This window comes from Amblyraja radiata, chromosome 6, assembly GCF_010909765.2.
Source record: "Amblyraja radiata isolate CabotCenter1 chromosome 6, sAmbRad1.1.pri, whole genome shotgun sequence".
Taxonomy (NCBI): Eukaryota; Metazoa; Chordata; class Chondrichthyes; order Rajiformes; family Rajidae; genus Amblyraja; species Amblyraja radiata.
Genome location: NC_045961.1, coordinates 83,036,589 through 83,054,017, shown reverse-complemented (window position 1 = coordinate 83,054,017; position 17,429 = coordinate 83,036,589).

Sequence of the window (17,429 nt, the reverse complement as noted above, 5' to 3'; positions counted from 1 at the left end):
CTCAACCATGGTTCCCTGTGATACTCAACGGTATTAGAACCATGTATCACCATCCCGAATAGACCAGATTTATTGGTTCATCCCGTAACAAGGGATAGCCACCCATGTCATAACTATATGAATTTATTAATTTTTAGAGTCTAAAAATACCTCTACTACAGCTGGGACTGACGGACCGAACAGGGAACATAATTTCGGCGGCCCACAGACAGTCCACCAAAAAACAGTATCTGGCCTATATCAGGAAATGGGAGATGTATTGTCACAGAAACAGCATCACCTACAGATCAATGAACATCCCGTCTGTTCTGGAATTCCTGGCAGGCCTCCATTATGATGAGGGGCTCAGTTATAGTGCCATCAACTGCGCCAGAAGTGCCCTATCAACTTATCTATGGCAAGGAACAGAGCGTCATTCTGTTGGGACTCACCCCCTGGTAACAAAACTTATGAGGGGAATTTTTAATACCAATCCCCCAAGAACCAGGTACTCTCAAATATGGGATGTGAGTATTGTCCTGACGATGCTAAGGAATTGGTCTCCAGCAACAGCTCTGTCCCTACATAGACTGACACTGAAAACAGTCATGCTAATGGTTTTGATCACGGCACAAAGGGTACAGTCGTTACATAAATTAAGACTGGACAACATGACTTCTTCATCTGGAAATATTACGTTTCATATTTATGAATTAGTTAAGCAGAACAGACAGGGATCAGCAGGCCTCAATATAGAATTTAGGTCTTACCCAACAGATGATCGTCTCTGTATAGTATGACATTTGTTGTTATACATGGAGAACACAAAAATCATCAGAGGCAATGAGAAGGCACTTTTAATCAGCCACAGGGGCCAAGGAAAGAGCGTTCACGTCGCGGCCCTGTTTCAACCAATCTTTCCACCACCACGCACAAGAAGCACAAGAAGCGCAAGACAGACACCATTGTGCAGATGCCGAGAAGTGTGTTCAGCTCTGGCTGAACAACTTCTAATCTTGTGTGTGGACTCGATAAGAAGAAGATCAGCCACAAGCAACCACACAAAAGAGTGACGATCCAGACCATCTCAAGGTGGCTGAAACAGGTTCTAACACAGGCTGGGGTGGATACTAATATTTTAAAATCTCATTCCACCAGGGCTGCAGCTACATCGGCAGCTATGCAGTTGGATGTACCAATGGACTAAATCCTCAAGACAGCAGGATGGTCAGGGGAAAAAACATTCCAACTATTTTATCATAAACCAGTCATTAAACCTGGAACGTTTGCAGAAACAATTTTAAGTTCTGTAATTTTATTTACCCCATAAATAGGGGCTATAATTTGGTGTCAATACATTTTTCATGGATTTCAATGTCGGATTCATGTCTAAATTATGTTGACACAATTCCTCCCACAGTCATTAAGGCAGATGTGATGCATGGACTCGTTTCCACGGCATGAAATCACAGAGCTTTGAAATCTTCACGTAGTCACTCACATGACTCCAAAGTAAAATAGTAAGATTAAACGAGAACTTACCAGTTCGAAGTTTGATCGTTATTTTATGAGGAGTACGTTGAGGGAATACGTGCCCTCCGCTCCCACCCATGATCATATACTCAACTGGTATTTCTTCTCTAATCTTACTATGTTCAGTCATTACAGTTATCTGTGATTTCACATAGCTGCTTTGAAGAATGACACGCATGCGTCCTGGCAGGGTTCTTCACGTATTCCCTCAACGTACTCCTCATAAAATAACGATCAAACTTCGAACTGGTAAGTTCTCGTTTAATCTTACTATTAAGAAACGGGTCCATGGTAGTGCATGGTAGTGGCCCACAAGATAGGATTAGGGTTGTGCAGGCGAGTTCAAGAACATTGTGGTTGTAGGAAGTTACTTGTTCCTGAACCTGGTGGATGGCACTTTAGGGTTTTGTACATCTGCTTAATGGTACCAGTGAAGAGGGCATGGCCTGGATGGTGGGGATCCTTGATGATAGATGTTACCATCTTGAGGCAATGTCTCAAATAGATGCTTTCAATGGTGGGGAGGGTTGTGCCCATGATTGACGAGGCTAAGTTTAAGTCTTTTTTAGTTTTTAGAGATGCGGCATGGAAACAGGCCCTTCAGCTCAATAAGTCCATGACGCCCACCGATCACCCTTTTACATACTAGTTCTATGTTATTCCAATTTCTCATCCACTCTCAACACACCAGGGTCAATTTACAGAGGCCAATTAACCTACAAACCCACACATCTTTGGGATGTAGGAGGAAACTGGAGAACCAGGAGAAAACCCATGCGGTCACAAGGAGGACATGTAAAATCCACACTGGCAGCACCCAAGGACAGGATTGAACCCGGGTCTCTGGTACTATGAGGCAGTGGCACTACCAGCTTCTCCACTGTACTGACTTCAAATCTATCTCCTTCAAGTCTACAATCTCTGCAATCTCTGCATTGGAAGTTCTGTATCAGTCAGGATACTTTTTACACAAAGTTCATACACAAGGTTCATACACAACCTGTCTTAAGTTGCAGAGCTTGTTATTATTCTAGGTGAATCTGCTTTTCTGTTGTAGCAAAGAATTATCAGTATTGCTTTCGTGATAGTGGTGATGGCAAAATGATTAGCTTAGTTTTAGCTGTCATTATTTGGTGTAATTGACTGGAACCTATGGATTTTTGTGCACATACATTTCAATCTTAGATTGCAAATTGCTGTCAATTAGACAGTGTTCCTCCACAGCCTTCTTTACTCAAGGGAAATGACAAATGCTACTCTGCACTCGTTCCACTGTCAAATGTGGTGAGAATGTGATTCTCTATTGCAGCAGGTGTTTTGACAAAAAATTGAAGTACAGGTTGAAACTCTCTTGTCCGAAAGACTTGGGGCTTGACAGTGCCAAATCACAGAAATTGCGAGGAGAACCCCTTTGTACACATATTCCTAATGCTTCGGCTTGCCTGTTCACTCTGTACATCGCTTGAGTGGCACCTGCTGTGAACTGGCAGCTGCAACTGCAAGTATTAATAAAAAATATTGCCGTGTCAGTTTCCAAAGCAAATTCCTAAAGTGGCCTCCCACCATGAACAGGTAGCCCGCGTTTGTTGTCATTGAAAAACGAGTTCAGTTCTCTACATACATTCGGCATTTTTATAACATAAACTAGACTAAGTGGGACCCGTTGGGTCCCAGTCACACGGAAGGCCTGGTCCCCAACGCAATATTCCACCACTCACCTGTTCCCCCACCGCAACCCGTTCCCCCAAAGCAATATTCCACCACTCACCCATAGCCCCTAACTGTGCAGGCGCGGCTCATTTCCCCTCATCCCCAAGCACCCCCCCCCCTTCCTCTTCACGTGTGGGAGGGGAGGCATGTGTGCGGTAGGAGGGGACGAGGGGAGTGTGTGTGTGTGTGTGAGCAGGGGGGTGGAAGTGGGGGGGAGAGCGTGGTGTGGGGGGAGGGGGGTGGTGGGTGTGGGATGGGAAGGGAGGTGTGTATGTGTTGCGTCTATTGTTGCGTTCTTCAGGCGGGGGCTGTCGGGGGCCGGTGGGGGAGGGGGGAGCATCCTGCTCCCGGGGGAGGGGGACAGCTTCAGTCAGGGCCTGTTGGGGGCCGTTGGGGGATGCGCTGCCGGGGCCTACCGCTGTATAACCCTCCCCCCCGTCCCCTGACAGCCCCCTGCTGAAGCCGTCCCCCTCCCCGATGCAGGACGCTCCCCCCCACTGGCCCCCGCCTGGAGTCGCCCCGTCCCCAGCTGCAGGGCACTCCCCTCTAATCAGATATTAGATCAGAATAATCAGATTGCATAAATTAATTAACAATTGTGCTTTTTGCATCCTGGTTTACAGTCAGTAAGACTTATTCAATACAAATGGCTGCTGTTTATGCAGATGCTGGTTCCTTGGATCTGTTTGAATTGATGTCTGACAGTAGCAGATATTGGAAAAGGGATAGAGTTTGCAACAGAAATCACCAGATCATAACTTCCTACAAAGGTTAAGAAAGAACATTTCACTTTGCGACTGACTCAATTTGACAATAGTTACAAAATAAATGGAAGTGATTATTTAGTGGACTGTTCCATTATTCAAGCCGATATGTTTCATTTTGTCATCCAAGAGACCGTAGCTATGTCACAAATATGAACTTGATAAAACATGCAATAGAAACAAACAGTTAGGGTGGCATGGTGAAGCTGCGGTAGAGTTGATACCTTACAGCATTTACAGTGCCAGAGACCCAGGTTCGATCCCGACTATGGGTGCTGTCTGTATGGAGTTAGTACATTCTCCCCTGGACTACTTTGGTTTTTGCCGAGAGCTTTCACTTCCTCCCACACTCCAAAGTTGTACAGGTTTGTATGCTAATTGGCTTGAAATAAATGTAATTTGTCCCCATTGTGTGTGGGATGTTGTTAATGTGTGGAGATCACTGGTCGGTGCGGACTCGGTGGGCCGAAAGGCCTGTTTCCACGCTATATCTCTAATAAAAATTAGATTTGAAGAACTATATGAAACTCACTTTCAAATGATGGTCCTATGGAGAAACATTGGCTGTCTGATCTGCCAACATCTGAAAGCCCAGCCAGGTTTGGACACTTGCCCCCTGAATGCACCATGTGATGGAAAGAGGGTCAGGATGCATTACGGATGGATGTTCAGTAATGTCCTTCAGGGAATGAAACCTCCTGCCTTTACCTGCTCTGGCTTGTGTGTGACTCCAGCCCCACATGCCTGATCAACTTATAACGGCCTCAACATTAAGCAATATGCACAATAATCTCCATTGCTAGTAATATCCATATTAAGTGAGCAATACGTTTTGAGAAAAGAACTATTATAAGATAGAATTGAAAATCTACTTTTCTTTCAATTCATGAACTGATTGTGAAATTGAATCACTTTCGAATGAAAATTTACGTTCTGCTACCACATCGTAAAATACTGAAAATGTAAAATACTGTAAATGCAGATTTTTGTAAGGTAGCATGTTATTTCTATTATTTAATGTTTTCTTTCAGTTACTATCCTGAAAGATCCAAATATTTAGAAGTGCTATATTTTCCCAAGACTGTATCTCTTAAATCTCAGTGTGACAGCAGAAGTATAGTATTCTGTTCGGTTGGCTGAAGCCATCAGCAACATGAGTGTGAGATGTGTTATTCATCTATACAAATAACCATCTTCTTCTTTCTGCTGCAATACTTAACGCACATTTCTCCCAAAGGGTGTTCCAATGTTTGTAAATAGAATGCGCTATCTACAGTAACATTGTCTGTCTCAATATGGTCTAGAGGAATGATTTGCATAGTAACTGAAAGAAAACATTAAATAATAGAAATAATATGCTACCGTACAAAACTCTCAGAGTGTACGTCAAGTACCTTGTCCATGAAACAAAATGTATCTGACAGAAAATACAGGTGGCCAAGTCTAATCCCATCAGTACCGTATTCCTATAGAATGTTTCTTTTTACACTGTACACCTGAAGTATTTTGCACAGTTTTAGAGTCCAAATTTGAGGAAGGACATTCTTACTATTGAGGGAGTGCAGTGTAGGTTCACAAGGTTAATTCCCGGGATGGCGGAACTGTCATATGTTGATAGAATGGAGCGGCTGGGCTCATATTCTCTGGAATTTAGAAGGATGAGAGAGGATCTTGTTGAAACATATAAGATTATTAAGGGATTGGACACGCAAGAGGCAGGAAACATGTTCCCGATGTTGGGGGAATCCAGAACCAGGGCCAACAGTTTAAGAATTAGGGGTAGGCCATTTAGAAGGGAGATGAGGAAAAATGTTTTCACCCAGAGAGTTGTGAATCTGTGGAATTATCTACCTCAGAAGGCAGTGGAGGCCAATTCTCTGGATGCTTTCAAGAGAGAGTTAGATAGAGCTCTTAAAGATAGCGGAGTCAGGGGAAATGGCAGTTCTGGCTCGACGGGACAAATGGACTACTCCTGCACCTATTGTCTATTGTCTATTGTATATCATGTCATCTTAAACGATAGTAGGATAGGTGAGCAAATGTTTGGTCAAATAAATAAGTCATAAGGATCTTACTAAAGAAAGAGGGAGAGGTAGAGAGATGTACGAATGAGACTTCTAAGATAAGGGCCCAGGCAGCTGAAAGCAGTGATGAATGGTGCAGACAGGAAAGGGGGAGATGCAACGAGACCTGGGTGTCATGGTACACCAGTCATTAAAAATAGGCATGCAGGTGCAGCAGGCAGTGAAGAAGGCGAATGGTATGTTAGCATTCATAGCAAAAGGATTTGCGCATAGGAGCAGGGAGGTTCTACTGCAGTTGTACAGGGTCTTGGTGAGACAACACCTGGAGTATTGCGTACAGTTTTGGTCTCCTAATCTGAGGAAAGACATTCTTGCCATAGAGGGAGTACAGAGAAGGTTCACCAGACTGATTCCTGGGATGTCAGGGCTTTCATATGAAGAAAGACTGGATAGACTCGGTTTGTACTCGCTAGAATTTAGAAGATTGAGGGGGGATCTTATAGAAACTTACAAAATTCTTAAGGGGTTGGACAGGCTAGATGCAGGAAGATTGTTCCCGATGTTGGGGAAGTCCAGGACAAGGGGTCACAGTTTAAGGATAAGGGGGAAATCTTTTAGGACCGAGATGAGGAAAACATTTTTCACACAGAGAGTGGTGAATCTCTGGAACTCTCTGCCACAGAAAGTAGTTGAGGCCAGTACATTGGCTATATTTAAGAGGGAGTTAGATGTGGCCCTTGTAGCTAAAGGGATCAGGGGGTATGGAGAGAAGGCAGATACAGGATACTGAGTTGGATGATCAGCCATGATCATATTGAATGGCGGTGCAGGCTCGAAGGGCCGAATGGCCTACTCCTGCTCCTATTTTCTATGTTTCTATGACAGGTTAGCATTGGAGGAGTGTGGAGTTGTCAGAAGTTTGTACGGCTGGCTTATGCTTTAAGTTTCCCATTTCAAGTCAGAGGGACAGTGAGAATGACCTTTATGCTGTACATACATGCTTGATTTGTATCTGCAACAAAATCTCAGATGGTAATGTGGCTCTGGAGATGGGATAAATATACTTTAGTCATGGCCAAAATGTCAGATTGCTTTTAATCCTCACGTACTTTCCCAGCTTGCAAGATCTCCTTTGTAATGATTTCTAACAAATCTTATATTAGTTTTGCAGTGGCCTGGGATAAATGTCATTCCTTCCCAAGGATTGGTTAATTAAGAGCACCACCTACCTTAGAATATCTGTCAAATGTGGTCAAATCCCATGGATCAACTCGTATTTGTTCCATTAATAGAATGGGTATTGCTCTAGCTTTCTCTTGAAATTACATTGAGGAAAACACCATTTTTGACAGTTTACCCTGATTTTCACTTATTCAGCACCCGTTATATTTCCCACCTTGTTCTGCTATTATAAAGAGAGAGAAGCATTTCGCCCTGCTGTAATTAGAATAGGACGCAATGCAAATTCCCAATTCTCTCTATATCCTCCTTGTGCATCAGAAGCACTATTTGAGGAAACCAACAGCATGCTCAGTAACGATCCTGGTGACAAGATGGGTTCAACTGTTTTTTTCTACTGCCTCTGCCGATGTACATTAACTTGATTTGTGTCATTAGTCAGAGTTGAATAAGGTGGCCTTGATCTGCAGGGGACCCATCACAGGCTTTGTCATCAAGTGCAACTTGCACAGATGTCTGATGCAAAATGAAAACGTTTTGACTGCTGTGGACATTAACCGAGGTAAAAGGGGTGTTGTTAATCACTCAGCAGCTGCAAGCTAATGATCTTCAATCCTTCTCCACTTATGCATTGTACTTCTGACGACATCAGTCACTTTCTGTGCGTCTAGGTCTCCAGCAGTGAGTTGGACAGATCAGTGGGCTCTCATTCCTATTTTACTTCGGAGTCACGTGAGTGATTCCGTGAAGAACCCGCTCAGCACGCATGCGCGGCATTACGTTTCAGCAGGCAACAGCGGCAGGAGGGAGTCAGGCGCTCCCGCTACAAGCCTGAAAGAGGAAGCTTTAGGTAAGTACTTATCTTCAGTTTAACCAGCGACTCGCGTCTGTTTGTTGCTCCAGGTGGAGCAAAGCAGCAGACGCAAGCGGCCCCCGTTGGACTCCGGGCAAGGAGCGATCCGTTCACGGAAGGGGGAGAGACGCCACCAGGACCACACACGCTGCGGTCCACAGACAGGGTGCTGCGCCGGTGCCAGTCCAGAGGCAAGCGGCCCCCCCTTGGACTCTGGGGGAGTCAGGCGCTCCCGCTACGGGGTGAAAGAAATGGACCGTCAGGTAAGCTCTGAGGTCGGGTTTTTCTTTCACAGGAGGAGCCTTCTGCTTTCAGGCAGAGAAGAAAGGCTCTAGAACAAACCTGTTCCCCAAGCCACGGAAGAATGGGGGGCAGCAACAAGGCGGTAGGACCGCTTACCCGGCCTCCGCTATTCCCCGACACCGCGTCTGAGCCCAGCCCGCTTGCGCCTGAGCAGCGGGCTGGAAGTAAAGCCACGGAAGAGGCGTCCGGCCGGTGGCTTCCGATTTGTCGGACGGGGATGTCTCTCCACCCGCCCGGGGGAGAGACAGCCGCTTGAGCCACTGGAGCGGCTCCTGGAGCAGGAGCTCCAGCGAGACGCGCTTCGTGAGGGGCGCTCTCGCAGGGGGGAGTTCAGGCACTCCCTCCACAGTGCCTTCTGCACTGTCCATTGCTTCCTCCTTACCCGAGGGTAGCTTTGGTGACCAGGGCTGGGCTGGTCAAGAAGAGGGGACGATGGCTGAAGATCTCGGGAGTATGCAAGGGGTGCAGGAACAGGAAGAGCTGCTAGGTGGGGTGGTCAATGAGGTATACAGCTCCAGAGAACTGTGAGTCCCTTAAAGTGCCGGCTGTAAACAGCCAAAAGTGGGGGCACGTTGGGGCAAACATTCGGAGCCAGGAGCTAAAACTGCAGCAGGTCCTCAGGCTCCTGACGTCCGCCATCACATCGTCTGCTCGTTCCGTGGACCAATATGGAGATGACCACAACCTTCGTAAACAAATCATAAGACCTGCCATAAAATCCTAAATTTGCGGGGTTGTGCAAAACCCCAGCCACTGAGCCAGACCCACTGCTCTCTGGCAAAAACCTCACAAAGCATATGAAGGATATGGAGAGGCCTTAACAAGCTTTCGGTCTCATGAGGGCAGGCCCCGGGACGAGCAAAACCAAAAACAATAAGCAGCAGCACCCCATCGCGTCCATCAGTCGACGTCTACATATGGGACTGATGAAAGCTCGGGGTCCGCATTCTATCACCGAAAGTCTTCTTTAGACCAGGGCCCAGAGTGGACCCCATGGAAAATGTGCCACCCCCCAACGTCACCGCCACGTCAGACGACGTGCAACACTCGTTGGACCGGCAGGAAACAGAAGAATACCCATAACCATGGAGGTAGGTGGGTCTGGTTCCTACCAGCATATAGAGTAATACTAACATACGGGAGTCTATCACGAGTGATCAGTATATACTCAATGGCATTAGTGGATACAAATACAATTCATACTAGAAAAATTGCCACCAGTTCAACATTCACCCCAGAGGGTATTTTCCCCTCTCCGTTAAAGAAACGAGGGACAAGCTGAACTGGTGAGACTAATTACAAAGGGTATCATGGGAAAACCTGAACCCTTGCAATATATTCACTAAACCCAAACAAGATGGTGGATGTCGCATCATCATTGACTTAACTTCACTAAATATGTTTGTTAAGTATATACATTTAAAAATGGAAACAGTTGTTACTGCCAAACAACTACATTCCAAAGGATACTTCATGGCAAGCATTCATCTTAAAGATGTTTACTATTTAGTACCATTCACAAGGGTCATCGCAGATACCTGAAATTTACCTGGATGGGGCAGCTATAGCAGTTTAAAGCGATGTCTTAAATGGTAGGCAAGACCATGGAATTGACTATGTTAGCTGTGTCAGCTACAAAACAGTTATTCGAAACCCTGGGATTGTCTTACATCCAGATAAATCTAAGTTTAAGCATCCACAATCATGGACTACTTGGGCTTCACAATTAATTCAGTCTACGTGACTGTAACATTGCCAAGAGACAAAATAGTTGAATTGGCACAATCATGCAACAATTTAATGGTCAACAAACTACCAACTACTCAACAAGTAACAGAGTAATTGGAAAAATGGTAGCAGCATTTTCCGGCTACATAATTTGGACCTTTGCACCAAAAACAACATACAGGTCATTATGATCGTGTCATGAAGTTACCCACTGAAGCAATATCAGAACTACAGTGGTGGGCAAAAAACGTTTGGCATAGTTTACAGCCCTATTGTCATCACTAACCCTATGTTAGTTATCCAAACAGATGCCAGTGCTCAAGGCTGGGGAGCAACTAACTCTATATCTAGCACAGGTAATTGATGGACTAACCCGGAGTCATCATTACCACTTACACTGGGCATTAATTATCTAGAGATGGGTGACTTTTATGGTTTAAAGCATATGCACAAATATGCATCACTTGCATGTACGGTTACAAATAGATAAATACTACGGTGGTGGCCTACATTAACCATATGGACGGCATAAAATCGGTATCATGCGACAAGTTGGTCAACACAATTTGGCAATGGTGTGTCGAAAGACATATTTGGCTATCAGCAACTTACCTGCCAGGTAAGCTAAATGCAGTGGCAGACACCAGGCCACGTAAATTTAATGACAACATCGAATGGATGTTAAAACCCCCCCCCAAAAAAAAAAGTTATCAAGCAATATGGCACGCCAGATATCGATTTATTTGCATCCAGGCTAAATCACCAGGTACCTATGTATGTCGCTTGGGAACCAGACCTGAGGCAGCAGCGGTAGATGCGTTCGCGCTGGATTGGGGAAATTCTTCTTCTATGCATTTCCTCCCTTCTGCCTCATCAGTCGGTGACTACGCACAATACAAATGGACTCTGCTTCAGGTATTTTGATAGTACCCGACTGGCCTACGCAGCCATGGTTCCCAATACTCCATGACATGGTTGTTGAAACTCCGATGGTATTCCCCAGTGACCCAGAGTTATTAACACCCAGTGTCGGGCATAAGCCACCCGTGCCATGAAAAAATCAAACTCCTGGGTTGCAGATTCTGCACAAACCACTTCTGGGACTGGGATTATCAGAACAAACCGTCGACACCATGTCAGCATCCCTCCGAACATCCACTAAAAAACAGCACTTGTCCAGCATCAAAAAATGGGAGAAGTACTGCTTGGATACAGGGACCACCTACTCAACCGCTACAGTTACCAACGTACTGGAATTCCTGGCGAACCTTCACCATGATGAAGGACTCAGCTACAGAGCCATCAACACAGCTAGAAGTGCCCTGCCTGTCTATTTAAAACCAGCTCCAGGACAACAGGCCATGGGGTCCCACTCGCTGGTGGTCAAACTAATGAAGGGTATTTACAACTCTAACCCCCTAGACCAAGGTACACCCATACATGGGATGTCAGTGTGGTCCTGACATACCTCAGGGGATGGCCACCAGCCAGATCCCTAAACCTGGAACAATCTATGCTCAAAACACTCATGTTGATGGCACTTGTATTGAATTGAATTGAAATAATTTATTGCCACACAACCAAGGTCGGTGGTATTTGGGTTGCCAGCAGCGGTACAATAATAAAGAACACAACCACAATAAAAAATTTACACAAACATCCACCACAGCATTCATCACTGTGGTGGAAGGCACAGAGCTTGGCCAGTCCTCCTCCATTTTCCCCCGTGGTCGGGACCAGCACCCTCCACAGCCGTTGCTGCGGGCGTCCAGATGGTAAGGGACAAAGTCAAAGTCAAGGTGAGTCCAGGATCGGCTCTTCCCAACCAGAGACCGCGGCTTCAGGCTGGTGTAGGCCACAGGCCGGCGGTCAAAGTTTTAAAGTACCTGCCGTGCCGCAGCCGGAAGCACCGCAGTCTGCAGGGCCGGCGGTCGAAGCTCCCCTCCTGGGGTGATGTTAAGTCCATACCACGCCCGCGGTAGAAGATGGCCGCGGGCCGGCGGTGGAAGCTTCTTCCCCCGGGTCCCCAACGTGAAATCCCGGGCTGTAGATGCCGCACCAGCTGGAGTTCTGCAGACCGCTGCTTCAGGCTGCCGGCTGCCGGCTGCCGCGGGCCAGCGTAACGGAGCGCTCCCCTCCAGCGAGGTCTCACCCGCTCCGCGCCGAGAGTCCACGCTGCGCCCGCCGCTGAAGCTCCGGGCGCGTCTCCGGGAAAGTCGGCGCCGATCCTGCTGTTAGGCCACGGGGGAGGCGGCCTGAAAAAGTCGCCTCTCCATGGAAGAGGCGGCCGAAACGGTTTCCCCCTTACCCCCCACACCACCCCCCACACTTAACACACAGAGAAACATTAAAAGCAGACTTTTAAACATACTAAAAAAAATTTAAAAAGTTGAAAAAAAGACGGACACGCTGCCGACAGGCGCTGCCAGTGCAGCGCCCCCTACCTATCTGCACAGAGGGTCCAGTCACTACACCTATTGCGACTGGACATCATGCTCACAGCTCCAGACCAGATCTCTGTCGTTATCCAAGGAATGATCAAACAGAGCAGACCAGGAACACCTAATCCAGTTGTGGAATTCCGGGCTTACCCGCCAGAAACACGGTTATGTGCCATGACCCTACTATCCTACATAGACACAACCAAAATATTCGAGGGAGATGAAAAGCCTTGTGGGTCAGTCATAAAAAACCTTATGGTCGGGTGACGAGCCAAACCATTTCGAGATGGCTCAAGCAGGTGCTACAAGCTGCTGGGATAAAATCTAACATGTACAAATTTCATTCCACCAGGGCAGCATCCACGTCGACGGCTAAAAGAATGGACGTGCCTATAGACCACATCCTGGCTACAGCAGGATGGTGGGGGGAAAGACCGTTCAGAAAATTTTATAATAAGCCGTTGGCAAAACCTGTTTTAGTTGCAGGAAAGATTTTACAGACTGCAAATATTTAATTTAAGCCCAGGGGAGCAATTTAATTTCTTTGTTGTTATTGTTAAAAAATACCATTGTGTTTTTCTACAAACAGATTCATTCGTTGATTACGATAACACATTTCCTCCCTCAAAGACTTCGGCAGTGATGTAGTAATAACTGTTACACGGTTTGAAATCACAGAGCTTTGAATTCTTCACGGAATCACTCACGTGACTCCGAAGTAAAATATTAAGATTAAACGAGAACTTACCAGTTTGAAGTTTGATCTGTATTTTATGAGGAGTTACGATGAGGGATTACGTGCCCTCCGCTCCCACCCTCAATAATATGGGTCAAATTCATAAACTGATGTCTCCTTGTCTTTACTATCTGTGATTCCACACCGCTGCTTTGAAGTATGCCGCTCATGCGTGCTGAGCGGGTTCTTCACGGAATCCCTCATCGTAACTCCTCATAAAATACAGATCAAACTTCAAACTGGTAAGTTCTCGTTTAATCTTACTATTTATTTCCACTGGATTTTGCTCATGGGAGGCAAAGTTTCAGGGTAAACAGTAGTGAAAATAATCAACCAGAATTCAACATGAAAAGGACACAAGACTTGCAGAGAGATTTAACCCTTGCAGGTTGGACAACCGGATTACTTTGTCTGGCTCTGTAGATGTTGATGTTGAATCCATAGAATTCTCTGTTTCATATGATTATGGAGACTAGATCAATGGAGCTTTTTAAATAGAACAAACAGAATTTATAAAAAATAATTAACTTATGGAGCACATGGCACTTTGGGAAGACTTTACCTTTGATAATAATTTGATCACTGGTAATCACTCCTGCCAGATCTTATAATTCCTCTGTAGCCCAAATTTCCATCTTTCAGCCATATATATATATATATATATATATATATATTTTTTAACATCTTCTCCTAGGCAGGTCCATGGAAATGCGGAAACTTACCTTCACTCCAATTTTGTTGGCTCTCAGGTGGTTGATGAGTTCAGAATGGGAACTGCAGGTCATTCCATCGATGTGGCAGGAGGTGATTAATCTGTAATTTGTGAGATCATTTATTCAACAACACAACCTCCACAGCTCTCTGGCATCGATAGAACTGCAAAGATTCATGACACTCTGAGAGAAGAAATATCTCCTCATCTCCATGGAATCTGCAGGAAGAGTTGCCTCAAGAAGGCAGCTAATATCATCAAAGACCAACACACACCATCCTGGGCACACAGTCATCTCGCTGCCACCATTGGTAGGAAGTACAGGAGCCTGGGAACCGTTACCTCCAGGATCAATAACAGCTTTCTCCCAACACCATCTTGAGCCATCCTGCATAACCTGAACCACAACCCTACCTCGACACCGATCCACTTACTTGCTCTACATACTTTACTCTCTTTCACTATTCATGGTCTGGTTTGCTCAGAAAAACTTATCTGGAGAAAAGGAATAGGATACATTTTGGGTGGAGACCCTTCTTCATTGTTCCAGTTCATATCTTGTGCATATGCTAAATAAGCACTTGAACTCTTAAAATATCCTGAGAGCTCACTTATTAGCCAGGGGGAATATCCTCTCCATCTTCACCCTATCAAGCCCTTTCAGGATCTGTATATTTGAAAAAGATCACCTCTTCCCCTTCGCACATGCAGAGGATATCGCAGCTTGTATGGCTGCTCCCTATTAACTTCAGCATCCCAAGTTCAATTCTGATGCTGTCTGTGAAGAGTTTGCAGATTTTGCCTGAGGTATTGTCCCTTTTCCTGCCACATGGGGGATAATAGGATAATTGACATCTGTAAATTGTTTCTTGTGTGTAGTTGTGTGGTAGAATCTAGGGGGGGGGGGGGTCTTTGATAGCATGGACGTAATGGTCCACAGGGCTTTTTTTTCCGTAATGTCCATCTCTATTAATCAATAAAGGAATTGTTTCAATCTGAAAATTTAAAAAAATGCAATTGATGCTGAAAATCTGAAAAAGAAACAGAAAATCTTGAAAATACTCACAATTGACAGGCAGCTTTTATGGAGCGAGAAACAGTTCAGATTAATTCTGGTTCTGATTCCACAGATGCTGCCTGACCTATTGAGATTTTCTGACACCTGTTTTTATTTGAGGTTGTTAATTTGTCTGACTGGGCAACGTTAAGCTGCACTTATTTTTTTAAATATATTTCTAATTGAGAGATAAATATAAACGATATAACTTTATTTCTTCTTGCTGATTGTCTTTTAGGAAGTTGACCTTTCAGGATGAACTTATGAACAAAGTAGACGTTAATACATTGACCTTTGGGATGCTCAGGATGTGGGTAAAGCTACATCTAAAGACGCCAACCGTGGAGAAATATTTGGTGAGCCCATTACTTCACAAGAGATCCTCTCAAAGGATAGCTCATGTAAAATTCATCTAGTGACACAGGGAAATAGATTGGAACCACAGACAGCTAGAAAAGGCTGCTAACTGTGGTAGATGATGTCAGTGACACTGAGAAAGCCAGAGGTTTTGGGATGTGAAATAATTGAAGTGAGAGATGAAATACCCTTTTTTGCCATTTTCTATTCTCGTATTGCAATGCCATTTTTTTATCACTTTTATTAGATGTGTGGACTGGCAGATGGGGTTAACCTGAAACACACGTGACCTTCAGGTAAGTGTAAAGAGCTTGGATATTATCACATGTGACAACTGGTTGATACTGATGTTATAAAGAATGTCAATCAGAAAAAGAAATGAGTGCCACGGTGGCAGTAGACTTGCTGCCTTACAGCACTTGCAGTGCTGGAGATCCCGACTATGAACCAGAGTTTGAATGTTCTCCCTGTGACAGCGTGAGTTTTCCCCGATATCTTTGGTTTCCTCCCACTCTCCAAAGACATACAGGTATGTAGGTAAATTGCCTTGGTAAATGTAAAAATTGTTCTTAGTGTGTGTAGGATATTGTTAATATGCAGGGATTGCTGGTCGGCACGGACCGAGTGGGCCGAAGGGCCTGTTTCTGCATTATATCTCTAAACTGAAGGCCTAAGTAATGCACCTGACATGACTATTTGACTGTACTTTTGAATAACCTTCCTAGATTTGCTCTCAGTAACCTGATGGTCATTTGAAGCATTACTGTGTGTGTACTAACTCAAGTGAAGTCTCACTCTATTACACAGTTTACATTATAGATCTGGATGAGCGGATAGAGTGTAAAACATCCCAGTTCGGAGTTAACACCAAAAATGGTGGGAGGGCAGGTTGCAATGAGTATAGTTGGAATCAACAACAGGTTATCGACAAGGTGCCACATGAGAGGCTGGTGCATCAATTAAAAAGCCAATGTATTGGAGGAAGTGTGCTGACAAGAATTGAAAGCCAGCATCACATAGCGTGCAAAGAGTTGGAATAAATGGATCCTTTTCAGGCTGGAAAGATGCAAGTGGTGGAGTACCCTTATAATTGTTTAGAGGAACAGCATTTATACAGGCCCTTTGACTTACTGAGCCCACACTGGCCATTGATTACCCATTCACAATAATGTTATGTTATCCCATTTTCTCATCCACTCCCTGCACATGAGGGGCAATCTATTGAGGCTGATTAACCTGCAAACCCACATGTCTTTGGGATGTGGGAGGAAACTGGAGCACCTGGAGGAAACTCACGTGGTCACAGGGTGATTGCAAAAATTCCACAAAGACAGCACCTGAGGTCAGGATTGAACCCAGGTCTCTGGTGTTGTGAAGCAATATCAGGTGAGTCACTGTGCCAACTTTGGAAACTTAATGTTCATAAGTTTGACCCACGAATTTGACTCATTCAGACAATGAACATCATTGCAATGTCAATCTCCTTGCTGTCTTCAGGTAGAAGGTGTGCCTTCAGGTAGAAGGTACAGGAGCCTGAAGACTGCGACGACCAGGTTCAGGAATAGCTACTTCCCCACAACCATCAGGCTATTAAACTCGGCTCGGACAAAACTCTGAGCATTAATAGCCCATTATCTGTTATTTGCACTTCATCAGTTTATTTATTCATGTGTGTATATATTTATATAACGGTATATGGACACACTGATCTGTTTTGTAGTCATTGCCTATTATGTTCTGTTGTGCTGAAGCAAAGCAAGAATTTCAGTGTCCTATCGGGGACACATGACAATAAACTCTCTTGAATTTTGAATCTTGAATTATACAAAGCTTTTGTTGTGTGCTATCCAGTCAACAGAAAGACAACACATGATTACAATCGAGTAATTTACAGTGTATAGATACATGATAAGGGAATAACGCTCAGTGCCAGGTAAAGCCACTAAAGTTCGATCAAATATAGTCTGAGGGTCACCAATGAGGTAGATAGTAGTTCAGCATTGCTCCCTAGTTGTAATGGATGCAGATGCCTGATAACAGCTGGGAAGAAACT